Raw genomic sequence first — 9,233 nt, 5'->3', positions numbered from 1 at the left:
TCCTTGGTTTACTGAGCAGCTGCGGATAATGGAAATATGTAGAGGACAACCAGAGAAGATATAGAAGACAACCAGATTTGGGATTTGTGCCCCACTCTTCCCAACAATAAGCAATCTCAAAGCAGCTTATAAACTGCTTCCCCTCCCCTTGTGAGTTAGGTGGGACTGAGAGAGTTCAGAGAGAACTGTGCCTAGCACAAAGACACCCAGCAGGCTTCATGTGGAGGAGGGGGAAAACACATCTCCAGTTTATAGTCCACCACTCTTAACCACTACAACATGCTGGCCTCCCACACTGGAAGAAGTCTCAGGCCGGATCCAAGAGGACATAGGGAAAAGTTCATTTTAAGGCACACTCCAGTGTCGTATACTGGGGGACTCTAATCTGGTGGACCAAGTTTGTTTCCCTGCTCCTGCACATAAAGCCTGGTGGGTGGCTTGGGCCGGTCACAGTTTTCTCAGAACTCATCTCTGCCCCACCTACCTCACAAGGTGTCTGTTGTAGGGAGAGGATGCAAAGGAGCTCGTAAGCAGTTTTGGAAGTCCTTATAGGAGGGAACGGCAGGGTATGAATCCAAACTCCTCTTCTTCCATGGCTGTGATGGTGGCAAAGAAACAGAGTAGCTGTTCCAGTGGGTCAGAGGCTTCTGTTGGGGTCTGACTTGAAGGAGGAGGCGGACTGCTTGGAGTGGTGCCAGCTTCTCCTAGATCCAGGTTGGGAAACGCCTGGAAACTTGGGGATGAAGCTGGGGAAAACAGCGACCTCAGTAGGGTACAATCAGCGGTGGGATTCTATTAACTTATCTAATAGTTCGTCCCCCCCTCCACTGCACCCGCCCCCATTATGCACTTACCTGGCTGCTGTGGAGGAACCTTTCTGGGCCTCGGAACAACCTGGCATCTTGCCGCCAGGCCACTACAGAGCTCTGAAGGGCCCATTGCTCGCCCTCCTCTGGGATGGTGGGACTCAGCCGGTTAGCTACCGGTTCATGTGAACCGGTGCGAACCGGCTGAATCCCACCACTGGGGACAATGCCATGGAATTTCCCTCCAAGCCATCAATTTTCTCCAGGGGAACTGGTCTCTGTATTCTGGAGATGAGCTGTAGCTCCAGGGGATTCTCAGTTCCCACCTGGAGGCTGACATTCCAAACTGCTTAGCTGCAGCTCACTCGGACTGTTTTGCTCGGTGCTTTGTACATAAAATCTCTCAATCCATCGTCTGGGCTGGGATTAGAGGGCACCATTCTACCGGTTTACTGTTCCGACCTGGTCGGTTTCAGACAGTGGTGCTGGGAGACTGCTATTCTGCCCCCTGGTCTTTGGCCTAGAGAGTTCCTCAAGATTTCCTCTTGTCTTTAGCATCATGCTCCTTAACATCTACACAAAACCACTGGGTGAGGTCATCCAGAGATCTCGTCTGGGTTGTCACCAACACACAGCTGTATCTGGTGGTTCCAGCTGTTTTATAATGTAATTTTGTCTTGTATGTTTGAAATGGTTGGCTGCCGTGGCAGGTCTTGTAAGACCAGAAAGGTGGGATCCACATTTTTACAAACAAACAAATAATGTTGGGATTGTCCCTGTAAACATCCCCAGAGAGGACAGAACCTTCATTCTGCTCCAGATATTGCAGGAAATCCCACAGACCCGGCGGTGCAGAATCTTCCTAACATCCATTTCCCCCGACCCAAACTCACTCTTTTTCTAGTCTGGAGCCGTCTGACCATCTCCATTGGCCGTCATTGTTTTCATCTATAAGGCCAATCCAGGAAGGTTGCTGAAGTTGGAAACTGGTGAAATTCTAGACACAAAACCACACACAGACAAATGAAACTTGTCGACTGAAGCAGGGGCATTGCTGCATAAAGAGGTAACATCATCCCCGGGTTAGGGGAGTCTATGATAAAAAGAGGGACTGTGATCCTTTGCCAAGATCATCTGAATTCAGTGCGAAGAATTGGCGGAATCTACTGGGTGATGGAGACATTCGTTGATGACCAAGTAAGCTTTATTTATATAGAGTTTGGGGTTCAGGTATTTCCAGTTAAAGATCTTGCTGCCGCCTTCTTTATCAGGCCTTTTGCTCATGCAGCGGGTGGGGGAAAGAGGTGGTTTCATCCCGCCCCCCCCCCCCAAGATGAACAGCACGGCTGGTCTTTGCCTTCCGCAGCCTGGGGGGGAGCAAAGAAGTGGTCGGGCACAGGCAAGAGGTAGGCTGGTGGCACAGCAGGGGAGGGACTATAGTGGCCCAATGGCGCCCCCCCATGTGACACAGGAAAGTGATGCCTGAGTGGTCTGTCCCCCCTGCTCCCCCCTCCCCCCAGATCTGCTACTGAATTTGAAGCAACATGAAGCAACTGGGATATTTCACTAGGTATTATCTGTGCAAAGCATAGCTTCAGGATCAGGAAGTTTCTTTTTTTGTATTAAGAAGGAAAACAAAAACGACCTCTGGAGCCCATGTTCTGCAGCACTGCTCTCAACAGGTTGTTCTGAGGAACTGCCTCTTCCTGTTTGAACCCACCTGCCCATCAAAATCCAGCCAATGAGGACGGGGACTTCCTTCCAGCAAGCGAAGTTGATACCTGCTAGGATGGGTGCTTCAGTCCTCTGGAGGACCATACGATGCCACATCAGGGGTGGGGGGGGGAGAGACTTTTACTTTTTGAGTGGGCTTATAAAGGAATATTTCCTGTGACACAACTAACGGGGCAAAGATGGATCCAAGAAGATGCAACACCATAATATCTAAGAAAATGAACTGGGGGATTGCCAGCCTCAGATTAGCTCACAGGCAACACAATCTGACGGGTTCTTCCAGTCTGAGCCCACTGGTATCCGTGAGTTAACAACAACAGCAACAACAACAACCTTTATTTGGCATTTAAAAATAGGTTCTAGAGCGTTGCCAGACATTTTTGAAATACAAATCAAGAGTACATTCAAAGCGCAGACAGGAAGACTGTATAGAGCAGTATACATTACTTAGAAAGTTCTGTCACTTGTAAAAGAAATTTTGCTACTTTTTCCAAGAGCAAGACATCTGTGTTGTTTAACAGAAGCTCCACAACAGAACAGTCAGAGTCACTTTCAGATTTGTCTAGGGCCAGCCTGGGAGAGAAATTCCTGATGCCCACATATCTCCGACAGTCAAGAATAATGTGAGCAAGAGTCTCCACTTGATTTTTACAGTGTGGACAAACCCAATCCTGGAGAGGGATGGATAAGTAACGACCCTTTGTAATGGCCGATGGGAAGGTATTGGATCTGGCCCTTGTGATAATCCATCTCTATTGGGGTTCAGTTAATAATTCAAGATATTTGGCTATGTGCCCCTGTTCCGGTATTATTCCGACAGAGAGGGGTGAGCATGATTTATTTGCTTGCCCCAACAAGATATGATATTCCTGTTCTAGAAGTCTACTTTTCAAGGTTTGGAAAATCTCTCTGGATGTCATCATACAGAGATCTTCCAGTAATAAACCTATTGAGTAAATTTTTGATTTGAGAAGTTGGTATCCGTGAGTTTAGACTGGAGTAATTCTGGGATAGCCCTGTGAACAACCTTAGGCAGGCCTCTCATTCAACTGCAGTCTTTCGTTTGCAAAATGCTGGCTTACCTCACAGGACTGTTGTAAGCAAAGAAATCTCTGTGGCATGCTTTTCAGCACCTAACAATGCTACCAAAATTGTGAGCTAAATTATGCTTATGACAATATTTGTATTGGAGGGCAAAAGAACAGAGGAAGACGGCAGAAGGGTAGAAGAGGTTGGGGGGGAATCACAACTATCAAGAGGGGAACAAAACAAAGACCCCCACCTGCTCTTCCTTATCGAGGATGGAGGCCAAATGTGCATCTCTGGAAACACAGAAGTTCTCGGCATCATACCAGGTTTTCTTTTCTTTGGAGAAGTAGTAGAGGCTCCTTCCATGAAGCTTCCAGGGCCCATGAGAACTTCTCTTCATTTTACTAAAAATATCATCTATGAAGGGAGAAGTTCAGAGAGAAACCTGTCAGCAGGTAGATGTCATGCTGTCAAGTAGCACACCCACACTAGCACAACTCTGGGAATCAACGAGGATGATTGAGGGACTGGAGCACATTCCTTATGAGGAGAGGCTGCAGCTTTTGGGACTCTTTAGTTTGGAGAGGAGACGTCTGAGGGGGTTATAATAGAAGTCTATAAAATTATGCATGGGGAGAAAATGTTGACAGAGAGAAGTTTTTCTCTCTTTCTCACAATACTAGAACCAGGGGGCATACATTGAAAATGCTGGGGGGGGAGAATTAGGACTAATAAAAGAAAACACTTCTTCACGCAACGTGTGATTGGTGTTTGGAATGTGCTGCCACAGGAGGTGGTTATGGCCACTAACCTGGATAGCTTTAAAAGGGGCTTGGACAGATTTATGGAGGAGAAGTCGATTCATGGCTACCAATCTTGATCCTCTTTGATCTGAGATTGCAAATGCCTGAGCAGATCACGTGCTCGGGAGCAACAGCAGCAGCAGAAGGCCATTGCTTTCACCTCCTGCACGTGAGCTCCCAATGGCACCTGGTGCACGTGAGCTCCCAATGGCACATTGCGTGAAGAAATGTTTCCTTTTATTAGTCCTAATCCTTCCCCCCAGCATTTTCAATGGATGCCCCCTGGTTCTAGTATTGTGAGAAAGAGAGAAAAATCTCTCTCTGTCAACATTTTCTACCCCATGCATAATTTTATAGGCTTCAATCATATCCCCCCTCAGAAGTCTCCTCTCCAAACTAAAGAGTCCCAAACGCTGCAGCCTCTCCTCATAAGGAAGGTGCTCCAATCCTTCAATCATCCTCGTTGCCCTTCTCTGCACTTTTTCTATCTCTTCGATATCCTTTTTGAGATGTGGCGACCAGAACTGAACACAGTACTCCAAGTGCGGTCGCACCACTGCTTTATATAAGGGCATGACAATCTTTGCAGTTTTATTCTCAATTCCTTTCCTAATGATCTCCAGCATAGAGTTTGCCTTTTTCACAGCTGCCATGCATTGAGTTGACATTCCCATGGAACTATCAACTAAGATGCCCAAATCCCTTTCCTGGTCTGTGACTGATAGCACTGTAGCGTGTATGTGAAGTTTTAATTCTTTGCCTCTATGTGCATCACTTTACATTTTGCTACATTGAACAGCATTTGCCATTTCTTAGCCCACTCACTTAGTGGCCTGGGCCTGCCCCCATCTTTGGTGTCCTCTTTGGTTAAGTAACAGCCACTGTGGTGTACTGGTCAAAAGGTTCAGGCTAGTATCTGGAAGACCCAGGTCTGAATCCCCGCTGGTGCCATGGAAGCTCGTTGGGTAACTTGGGGCCACTCCCACACTCTCAGACTGGCCTACCTGACAGGGTTGTTGTGAGAATAAAGTGGGAAAGAAAAGAATGATTTAGAGTGCTTTGGTTCCCCATTGGGGAGAAAGGTGGGGTATAAATAAAACAAAATAAACCAGAATGGGTCCTGGCCCACAACAGCAAAAGAGGTACTTACGGTACTGTTTTATCATGGCCTCCTGCTCAGCCTTGACGGCCTTGATGTCATTTGGCAGGTTCTCTACTGCTGCTGATACTGCGAAGGCTAAGAGCATATCCCGAATTAGACAGAGGGCCCCCACCAACGGGCAGTCTGCCAACTTTGAGCTCCATTCTGGAGCACAACTGATCTTTCCCACCCCCCTTCGCCTGTGGCTCCTCCCTCTCATCCGTCCCATTCCCTTCTTTGGTTCACTCGAAAATCCATGAGGGCTTGTACCTAACTCAGGTGATTTCCTCACTGGCGATTAATCCTGGGATAGTCACCCGGAATATCCGGGTTCCCTCGAGATCTCCTCACAGCCGAACCGCAGAACACAGATCAGTCCCATTTCTGGCGCTCCCCCCGCCCCCCCCCCCCCCGCCCCCCGCGCTTATCATGGGATTTTCCTGGACTTGCTTGTATATGCGCCTTTTTGAAAAAACACTCCAATTGGAACTAATAGGACATGGGGGCTACACATTTGAGGGCCCATAACTTTGGCCCCCCCATGAACCAAACTTCACCAAACCTGGGTGGTATCATCGGGAGGGTCTCCTAAAGATACTCGGAAATTTTGGTGCTGCTAGCTTAACAATTGAACCCCGGACAGCAGGCACCGCCCCCCCCCCTGCCAAAGGGGCAGGCCTAGATGTCTTCACTAGAAACATGCTGCAGTGAGGATGTTGGAACCTGGAGGAAAAGGTGCCAATTCTTTTGAAACTTGGTTGTATCTAGATTGAATTTTCAGTGGGAATTCGGCCTAAAAGAAGGACACCTCAGACCAAGTCCATAGAGATGACCAAATGTTGCTCCTTTCTCCTGAATCTGATCCTGGTCCCATCCAGCTCCTCTGGCTGACAGCCGCTCTCCAGGGTCTTTCCCAGCGCCTGCTAGCTGAAATCTCTTTAACCGGAGGTGCCAAGGACTGAACCGGGGGAAAGGTTTCCCATGGAATGCAGCTGCTCTTTCGCTCAGCAAAAACCCCTCCACGTGGGCTGACAGGGCCACCAGGGGACATTTTGCCACCCCAGGCAGGAGGAGAAGACTTGGTTTTTATACCCCTCTTGTCTTCCATTTGCCTCCCCACAGCCAAGCCTTATGTGAGGTTGGTGTACTTGCGTAGCTAGGGAAAAGGGAGCCCGGAGCCAAGTTTTCCCACCCCCAGTGGTTCCCTGGACCCCCCCCCCATGCACTGCTCTCCCGCCTCCCCCTTCTGTGCCCCGTTCCCCTCATGCCCCCTCCGCGGCCCACTTCCCTTAGCTAGAGGCGTAGCCTGGCAGGGTGGGGCCGTCCAGGGACACACACATTGGCCACCACCAGCCCTGGTGGGGCGGGGCAGGGCCGGCCTGGGGCACCCAGCAGCAGCCTCTGCTAGTCCTGGCAGGGCGGGACGAAGAGGAAGAGGAAGAGGAAGAGGAGGGTGTGGGGCGCCCAGGGTGCTGGCCTCCACCTGGCCCTGTGGTAGCTATGCCTTTGAGTGGGGCTGAGAGAGTTCAGAGAGAAGACTAGCCGAAGGTCATCCAGCAGGCTTCATGAGGAGGAGGAGGAGGAGGAGGAGGAGAAGGAGGAGGAGTTTGGATTTATATCCCCTTTTCTCTCCTGCAGGAGACTCAAAGGGGCTTACAATCTCCTTGCCCTTCCCCCCTCACAACAAACACCTTGTGAGGTAGGTGGGGCTGAGAGAGCTCCGAGAAGCTGTGACTAGCCCAAGGTCACCCAGCTGGCGTGTGTGGGAGTGAACAGGCTAATCTGAATTCCCCAGATAAGCCTCCACAGCTCAGGCGGCAGAGCTGGGAATCAAACCCGGTTCCTCCAGATTAGATACATGAGCTCTTAACCTCCTACGCCACTGCTGCTCCTTAACCACTACGCCATTGCGTTAATATTGAACGATATGTGCATGGGCTGTTATTCCCTCGTCGCTGAATGCTGTTGTGATACCTTTGTAGAGGATATCAGGTTTATGTAGGTTTATGTTTCTTTGTGTAAATTATCAGACAGTAATAAGCCTGTGTAGATGTTGTTGATGTTACACAGTACAAAACCTTATTTATAAGTGAGTTTGTTCACGATGATCTAGCACAGGAACTGCTGGGCCAAATCCTCTGAAAATTCCCAGCCACTGTAGTCAGCCAGGCGAGAGTGTTTTTAGAAGTTCACATACCTGAAATTTCACACCTAGCCCAGGTAAAACACCTTTTTCCTGGCGCTCCATGGTGAAAGACATTCAGCTGCCTGTGTGTAACTGTCACCCTTAGAATGTTCGTGCCTTAGAATGTTAGCTCAGATGGCCAGATAGGAGCAGTGGAAACAGTACATAGGTAATAACTCGAGTGGAAGTGAAACACATTCACATGTTGCCGTGTGAGACGTCAGATGGGGTTCCCCCCCTCACACGCAGGTACCTTTCGCCTCACCCACTACTACAACACAACACACATAATCTCATGCACATTCAGCTCATCCTCACACTCCTCACTCTGCCCTCCCTCACATCCAACCACCACTTAACTACTTCCTCACCCATAGTCCACACCCATATTGAACAAGCTTGAATGTAAAAGACAGCTGGAGGGAAGGAGAGGGAAGGGACGGAGGGGGAGGCATGCAAGGGAAGAGAAGTGAGGGAGGGGATAGAGAGGGAGATGTCATGCAAGGGAAGGGAGGGAGGGGGCCCAGCATCTGGATATGATCCACCCACCCTAGCGGAGGGAGAGGGAAGGGAGGGAGGGGGAGGGGTGGTATGCAAGGGAAGAGAAGTAAGGGAGGGGAGAAAGTGAGGGGTGGCATGCAAGGGACGGGAGGGAGGGGCCAGCCATAAACTCTCAGAGTTCTTCCTTGTAACTGCAGGGCTGTCTGGCAGTCTCTATCCCTCTCGTCAAATGGGGATCTTTTTCTGAACCAACATTCATCCTTGCCCATTCACTTACGCCTGCTCCTCTCGATTTCCGGGCGGCCAAGTCCAACTGCCAAATCTTTCTTCAGCTTGTCAAGTGGCTTCTTGAAGGGACGTGGAATTGCCTTCGCCGCCATATCTAAAAACAAAAGAGCCTATTACGAAAGCCATTACAAATAAATTCCTGTGTAATTCTCCCCCCCCGCATCCCACCAACCAACGTGGTGGAGTGGTTTACAGCAGGTGGACTCTAGTCTGGAGAACCACGTTTGATTCCCCACTCCTCCACATGAGCGGCGGACTCTTATCAGGTGAAATGGATTCGTTTCCCCACTCCTACACATGAAGCTTGCTGGTTGACGTTGGGCCAGTCACAGTTCTCTCACAACTCTCTCAGCCCCACCGACCTCACAAGGTGTCTGTTGTTGTGAGGAGAGGAAGGGAAAGTCGTTTGTAAGCCACCTTGAGTCTCCTTGATAGTTGTAAAGCCAAACACGGCTTTTTCTTCTTATGTTTCCCGAAGAGCACTACTGTCAGCAAATAACAAGTTGCCAGTTATCCCTGGCCCAAAAGAGAGCCAGTTTGTCTCAACCAGGGCCATGCCTTTTTCAGCCCTGGCTCCAGCTTGGTGGAATCCTCTGTTGGATGAAACCTGGGCCCTGGGGGATCTAATGCAAATCTGCAGGGCCTGCAAGATGTAGCTGTTCCACCAGGCTTATGGTTGGGGCAGCAATAGGGTGTCCCCCTCCTGGTTGGGGCAGCAATGGCCTCCTTCTCCTCCACTGTACCAT

General features: G+C 49.6%; 1 long non-coding RNA gene across 1 annotated transcript; it reads left to right on the top strand.

Annotated features, from left to right (window-relative positions):
- The first annotated feature begins 422 nt into the window (after positions 1-422).
- LOC125425555 lies at positions 423-8,917 on the top strand. The gene is made up of 3 exons (XR_007243383.1): positions 423-501; positions 5,455-5,459; positions 8,875-8,917. It is a non-coding gene; the product is annotated as an uncharacterized LOC125425555 (long non-coding RNA).
- The last annotated feature ends 316 nt before the right edge of the window (positions 8,918-9,233 follow it).

Source organism: Sphaerodactylus townsendi, unplaced genomic scaffold (assembly GCF_021028975.2).
Source record: "Sphaerodactylus townsendi isolate TG3544 unplaced genomic scaffold, MPM_Stown_v2.3 scaffold_761, whole genome shotgun sequence".
Classification (NCBI taxonomy): domain Eukaryota; kingdom Metazoa; phylum Chordata; class Lepidosauria; order Squamata; family Sphaerodactylidae; genus Sphaerodactylus; species Sphaerodactylus townsendi.
This window is presented reverse-complemented; position numbering and strand designations above follow the sequence as displayed.